Below are 7930 nucleotides of genomic sequence, written 5' to 3' on the forward strand. Positions count from 1 at the left end.
GAGGAAATGAAATAAGAGTTGGGATTCTCTGGGGCTGCCACTGACCCACTGGGTCATCTTGACAACTTTGTTCTGTCTCTCCTGGCCCCTGGCTCCCTGACCTCAGCCTCCTTCACTTGGCTGTCTGGAAAGCAGTTACTTTCTCTCCTGGCCCCGTGTTTTCTCTCTTTGGCATGTGGGAATTAAAGACAAAAAGTCTCAAAATCACTTTGAACTCCATGGAGGGTGCCAACTAATCTGAGGACATTATTAGTATAAGACAATTCCTTTGAAAATGGAAATTGCTGTATCACACAATCTCCCAACCACAGGGTGGAATTAATGAGCAATTTGCTCAAGATTCACAGCTTCAAAATGACCTTCCAGGTGGCCAAAGGAAATTTACATCTACACTTCAATCAGAAATTTTTTTGTAGAATGTAAGGGGGGAGGGTTTAATTTTCTGAGATCACAAATGGCTATCCCCATCCCAAGAAGAAGAGAGCCCGTGATAAAGACCGCCCTGGTATCTGTGAATTCTCTAGCTAATTAGAAAAGTGAATCTAATTTCACGGATTTCAGCTCTTATTAATTTATCCTAAGCTTGTTGGTAATGAAGCCATGTGTTTCTTTCTTAAGAAGGAAACATCAGAGAGGAAGAGAATGGGTTTGAGGCTGTGCTGTTTATTCCCTTGCCTTCAATCTATTAATTGAGGAAATAACATATGATTTAATATATATTACAATGTCATCAACACAGCACTTGCTTTAGCAAGTGTGGTTATCCCACATAGGTTTACAGTGCCTGCCACAGCTAGGAAAGAAGGAATAACTGACAGGGAAGTGACCAACAGGGTCTGCTACCTTCCTAATTTCTACTGCTTCATTCTATCCTGTAATATTCAGCAAACATCTATTGAACATCTTCCATGTTCCAGGCAAGCTAGACTTGAACAAGACTGATAGGGATTTTAGAACCTATGCATGACCGTCTTAAACACATAATTATTCTAAATAATTATTTACAATTGTGATAAGGACTTTGAAAAAGAAGTAGTGTGTTTTGTACTTCCCCTTTCCACATAGATATCTTGTTAGCCAGCTAGAGAGGAAACTTAAGACATCAGAGATTGGCCTGAGCCGTCTTTCATAAATCCTCTATAATCATTATACGACAAAGCTCACCTAGATATTACGTAGAGTATGAACTGCTCAGAGTTTAGCAGTAGAGATTAGTAAAAGTAAGTAAATGTTCAAATAAGTGTAAAATTCTGAAACAGACTAGTATCAACAGTATCTGGACAAACTTGGCACTAAACAAAGCAAATTGGAGGCTCTGGCCTCTGGGATGAGAAAGTTCATCCCCAGATACAACACAGAGACTGATAAGAGTAGACAACAGAGTCTAGCTCAAGACAGAAGTGTTAAATTCTAGTGCCATGGCCAACATTAGCCCCTTGTTTCAGGAGATTTACATTTAAGATTTTCTCAACATCAGCCATGGTTAGAACTTTAGTCCCGAGGGAAACCAGCCATTCATTTCAGGGAAATGTGGGTGTTGACAAGGGAACCCTTGTGGGAGTGTTCTGCAGGTGGTCTCCATCCTGCCCAGTAAGACTTGGATATGGGAGTCAGCTGTGTGAGGGGGGCCATGCAAACATTGGTGAGATCTCTTTATGTGGAAAATTATATTTTCCTAAAGTGGCCACAATCTGTTTCCTGTTTTTCGAGAACTTGCTACTGCTCCATCAAGATGTGGATTCTGTGTCTCCTCTCCTTGAAGCTGGGTGGCCCTTTGTGACTGCCTTGATGGATTAAATGTGGTTCAAGTGACGCTGCATGACTTTCAGGCTAGGTCATGAAAGGAGATGTGACATCTGTCCCACTTGCATATTCATATTCTCTCTCTCTCTCTCTCTCTCTCAGTGCTTGCCCTTGGAACCTAATCTCCATAGTGTGAAGAAGTTCAGGCCATGGAAAGACTGCAGGAGACATGAGGGGAAGTCTGCAGGAGGACTTTTGAGAAAGGTTTCCTCACTTCTAATAAATAGCTCAGGAAAATATGGTTTCTCTTCTTTGTACAGCTGTGATGCCTGGGAACTTCTGTGGCAACCTTGCTTCCAGCCAATACACAGAGTGGGGCAACTCTCAGAAAACCACTGAGAAAAGAGTCAGAGTGCTGAAGTACCCTATCTGGAATCCTGTCTTCCCAACTCCGGGTTTCCTGATCTATCAGGTAATAAACCCCCTTACGTGCTAAGATACTTTGAGTTGAGGCGTTCTGTTACTTGTAGCTGAAGTAACATTCTCCCTGATTTGGAATCTGCTCCCTGAGGGCTTTGGTCAGTTCCTGCCCTCTATGTGTGTTCTGGGGACCTGGGCTCTCCCACAGGAGTCATTAGGCTGCAGAAAGCTCCCTAGAGCTGTGCTTTGGGAGTCAGAGCAGAGACTTCTGGAGTTGGATCCATTTTCTAGGAGTGTTCATGATTTCAGCAGAACCTGTTTTATTACTTCTTCTGGGGTTACATGTGTGAGCTAAGCCTTTGTACTTCAGAGATCATTTCCTGAGAATGAGAAGTGGAGAAGGGGGCAGGGAGTCATCCTTTATTTGTTATAGTCCCAGAGACAGGTGACATGAGAGACTTTCCTTGTTGGCAGAGGATGAAGGAGGAGGGCATGAACTGTGGAGTCAGATCCAGGATTGAACCTTGACACCTTCCTTGCAGGCTGTGTGACCTTAGGATGGTCACCTCACTATTCTAGTCCTCAGTGACCACATCTTAAAGTGGAAGTACTAGTCCTATTTCAGAGGATGCAATTGGAGATTTACAGCCTGTATCTGATCTGCAGCTATGTTTAGTCAGCTGACTGAGTGGTTTTTTTGAGAAAATTGAGTGTATTCATGGGTGTTTACAAATATAAAAACTTACCAACGTGTAAACTTCAAATATCTGGAGTGTGTTGTATGTCAGTTATACCTCAATGAAGCTGTTAAAAGTTGAATTTGTTGATGTTGTTTACAATCAGGAACGCTGGAATGTTGGTTTCTTTGGGGAAAAAGAGGGGAAATATTTGGCAGTGCTGAGCCCACCTTCTTGTGAGGCTGCAGAGGGCTACCTCCTTCAGACAAGGTATCCCTGCTTCGGTTTGCCATGGTTCCACCAGCACCTCTTGCTCAGAGTGAGTTTTGCTGTTGGCCCCCTGGAGATATTTGAGTTTGTGACCTCTGACCTGCCCCATGTATTTATACGTAAGCCTGGATACTCAGGGAGTGGTCTGTAGACCAGCTGCATCCTGAGAGCTTGTTAGAAGCACAGAATCTCGGCCCTCACCCCAGGCCTCCTGAATCAAATTTGCCTTTAAACAAGATCCTTGCACATTCCTTGTGATCCTTGTGATTCTTTGCACCTTCAAATTTAAAAAGCACTGGCTCTGATGATCAGAAATCATGTCTAGAAGTCATCTGGCCCAGAGTAGGCACCCACTAAGGGTAAACTCTTGCTGTATGATTTAATCCGCAGGGCAGTTCATTGTTCAGAGGAGTTCACACTTAAACTGTACTCAGTGATTCACCTGGATCTCACAGCCAATAGGGGGCAGAGCTGGGATTCAAACACAGGGCTGTGACACAGAGATTTATGCTCTTCCCTCTCTACCACCTGCCCCTCTAAGAAGAGAAAGAAACCATATGCAGAGGGAGAAGCTACAGAAGTCACCTAGGAGACCCAAGCTTATCTCTGGGGATAAGAGCAGCCCTGTAGAGCAGGTGACAGGCTCTCCCCAGGGCTACTTGAAGCTTCACTCCTTTCTCTCAGGGCAAGGCCCAGAGCTTGGTGCAGAGTACAGTCTCAATGGGGAAGGGGGAAAGGGAGGAGATTTGGGAGGAGGGGGAAGAGGAGCAGAGGAGGAAGGAAGGATGATATCAAACAGGCATGTCCTCAGTTACCTGCCCAGCCCCATGCCCTGGGTGAAAGATAGTGCATTAGTCCATGTTCACACTGCTATAAAGATACTACCTAAGACTGGATAATTTATAAAGAAAAGAGGTTTAATTGACTCACAGTTCTGCATGGCTGGGGAGGCCTCAGGAAACTTACAATCATGGTGGAAAGCGAAGGGGAAGCAGGCACTTTCTTCACAAGGTGGCAGGAGAGAGAGCACGTGGAGGACATGCCACGCTTGTAAACCATGGGATCTCATAAGAACTCCCTCACCATCGCAAGAACAGCATGGGGGAAACCGTGTCCGTGATCCTGTCACTTCCCACCAGGTCCCTCCCTCGACATGTGGGGACTACAATTCAAGATGAGATTTGGGTGGGGCCACAGAGCCAGACCATACCATATCAGATGGTTTATCCATTAGGACTTGCATTCAGTCAAGAGATGGAATTTAAACCTGTAAGTATTTATTATTTTTTTAACCCCACACAACAAGAGAGATAAGTAGTGGTAGTGTTTTAGTGGTTCAAAGATTTGGGTCCGCAGTCTCTGTTTCTCTTGGCCATTTCCTCATGGTCGCAAGATGGCCGCTGCAGCTCCACTTATCAGGACACGGGCAGGAAGAGAGGAAAGCAAGTCTTTCTTAGAAACCTTTAATGTATGTATGTCTTATTGGCCAGGGCTAGGCTAGAAAATATAATGTTTAATTTAGCCTTTTTTGTTTGTTTGTTTTTGAGACAGAGTCTTGCTCTGTCACCCAGGCTGGAGTACAATGGTGCAATCTCTGCTCCCTGCAACCTCTACCTCCTGGGTTCAAGCAATTCTCCTAACTCAGCCTCCCAAGTAGCTGGGATTACAGGTGTGCCCAACCGTGCCTGGTTAATTTTTTTTTTTTTTTTTTTTAGTAGAGACAGGTTTTCACCATGCTGGCCGGGCTGGTCTTGAACTCTTGACCTCAAGTGATCTGCCCGCCTCAGCCTACCAAAGTGCTGGGATTACAGGCATGAGCCACTGCGCTTGGGCTGTTTAATTTAGTTTTGTCTTTAGTTGGGACTCTTTGTTCTGTTGATCCCTTTCTCCACCCCCACCTTCCTGCCAAATGAGGTTTATACTAACAAGAAAGGAGGACACAGTTATTGAGTAGACATCTGGCAATGTCTGCCACGAATGGGAACGTAGGACCTAATTCCTGATTCCTTGTTGACGTGGAGTAGTTCTCCCTAGTCTGGAGGTAGCTTGCACACTCTCTTGGGCTCAGCTTTGCTCTGGGAGTGAGAAGCTGTGCCTCCTTTTGTCTCTCCCAATGCCGTGACCCAGCAAGGCGGTTGGAGAGAATCCATGTGTCTGGGGACAGCTGGACCACAGCCTCGCTGCCCTGGCTGCACACCTGTTGGAAGCTATATTTAGAGCAGTAAGTCTAAATCTTGGGGCAAGGAGAAGAGAGAAGCCAAAGGGGCAAGAAAAAAATAAAAGATGCAGCCCAGAATAATGGGATGTTATTCCCTGTTGTGCATAGCCACAGCCTACTCTGGGCTGGTTCTTAAGAAGCAGGAAGGAATAGCTGTGGGCACTTGTGGGGGCCAGGCTGGAATTAGGAAAACTGCTGCTCACAGGATTTGGAGAGCTGTAAACTCTGCCTGCGCTGGCATGAAGGTCTGTCCTGAAAAGTCCTAAAACCCCTTCTAGAATTGTAGAATTGGGGCCCCTGAACCTTTCGATTGTGGCACTCATAGGCAGGGTATAAGGCTTCATGCTCTCCTCTCCCCTCAAATTTCCACTCAGGAAAAAACTCAAGGATTATAAAGAATGGAAAGAAATAAAACAGATTGGATTTGTCATGCTGCTAGCAATAGATAAATGATTCACTTAGTAGTTACTTTAGAATATGAACATACTAGGCTGGGCGCGGTGGCTCACACTTGTAATCCCAGCACTTTGGAAGTCCAAGGTGGGTGGATCATTTGAGGTCAGGAGTTCGAGACCAGCCTGGCCAACATGGTGAAATCCTGTCTCTATTAAAATTACAAAAAATTAGCTGGGCGTGGTGGCAGGTGCCTGTAATCCCAGCTACTCAGGAGGCTGAGGCAGGAGAATCGTTTGAACCCGGGAGGTGGAGGTTGCATTGAGCCAAGATCGTGCCACTGCCCTCCAGCCTGGGCAACAGAAGGAGACTCAATCTCAAAAAAAAAAAAAAAAAGAAAAGAAAAGAATATGAACATACTAAAGGATTTTTGTACTATAAAACAATTTCCTAAAAACTTAAAAATAACTCTCAATAGTTTTGTTTTACTTATGAAAGTAGCTGATATTTGCAAACAGCCCATCATAGGGATATGAGTGATTAAGGGTTGAACACCAAACTTAGACGGCCTTGATGAAATTCAGGAAAATTGCAGGTTAAATATTATCGATGCCAGTCTGGATTATTGTAGACGGTGAAGTAAACCTAGCAACCCACAAAAAGGTGAATGGTCATATTAAAGCTAAGCTAAAAGAAGCTTTTATAATAAAAATAGCAAGGCCATTAGTAACGAAACAAAACCACAGCCAGTGGGCAACACTGATGAAGTCGTAGCCATGAGCCCTTCCGGAAAGTTGTGAAATTCTAACCATCTGCAAGTGTGCTTGCAGTGTAGGAGCTTGACAGTGTTGCCAAGTGTTGTGTGGCAGCCAGGTTTTTTAGCAAAGGACACAGTCAGAGTCCTAGGTAATTTTAGTTTATGGATAGTACATTTTAGTAACTTTTCACGACTCACTTATTAGGTTACTAGTAAGTAACCCTTCTAAGCCAAAAGTATGAGAGTCTATAGAAGCAGGAGTCACTTGCCTGTAAGAAGTGAAGAAGAGACGTGAGGGGTCACTGTGACCCACTGTGGGAGCTCCTGTGGCCTGGCAGGGAGCTGCAGACCACATGTGGGAACTCTGCTTTGAGAAGTAGGTCGGCTACTGGAGGTTTTTCTCCTGCAGTGATCTCTGTCTGTATGGTGCAACATTATCAAAAACTTTCTCCCTACTGGATTATTTCCTTTCGCACACACACAGGCTGTAATTACTCCTATCTTAAAACTTAACTTGCTGGACACCCTATCCCCCCCAACCTCCCCAGTTACTACCACAATTCTCTCCTTGCTGCTGCAACAAAAATTCTCAAAAGAGTTGTCTATATTCAGCATCCCCAATTCTTCTCCCATTCTTGAACTATTCCAAATCAAGACTATTCAATGTCTTGAACCATTCCAAAGGATTTTTGTCCCCAGAGTCCCACTGAAACAGCCTTTGTCAAGGTTGCCACTGACTTCCACGACAGATGCCCCTCTCATCCTGTCAGCATCAGCAGCAGAATAACCAGCTGATTCCTGATTGCCTGGGACATTTCCAGGCTTTAAAATGGAAAGTCTTGTGTTCCAGGAACCACCACAGTGCTGGGCAAATCCAGACTGGAGGTCACCCTAGATCAATGACCTCCACATTGCTGCATCCGTTGATAATTTTTTTTTTTTTTTTTTGAGACAGGGTCTCACTCTGTCACCCATGCTGCAGTGCAGTGGTATGATCTCAGCTCACAGCAAACTCTGTCTCCCGGGCTCAAGTGATCCTCCCACCTCAGCCTGCTGAGTAGCTGGGACTATAGGCACACGCCACTGCACCCGAGTAATTTTTTATTTTTTGTAGAGATGGGGTCTCTGTATGTTACCCAGTCTGGTCTCAAACTCCTGGGTTCAAGCGATCTTTCCACTTCAGCCTCCTAAAGTGCTGGCATTACAGGAGTGAACCACCGTGCATGGCCCATTGATAAATTCTTAGTTCTCTCTTGGACCTCACAGTATCTTTCTAAAACACAACTTTTTTTGAGATATCATTTACATATAATAAACTCTACGTATTCAAAGTGTACAAATTAGTAAGTTTTGACATATGCATACACTCATGAAATCATCATGGCCATCAAAGTAATGACTCTATCCTTTACCTCCAAAAGTTTCTTCATGCCCATTTGCAACCCCTCTCTT

The sequence above is a fragment of the Pongo pygmaeus genome, chromosome 16 (genome assembly GCF_028885625.2).
Source record: "Pongo pygmaeus isolate AG05252 chromosome 16, NHGRI_mPonPyg2-v2.0_pri, whole genome shotgun sequence".
Taxonomy (NCBI): domain Eukaryota; kingdom Metazoa; phylum Chordata; class Mammalia; order Primates; family Hominidae; genus Pongo; species Pongo pygmaeus.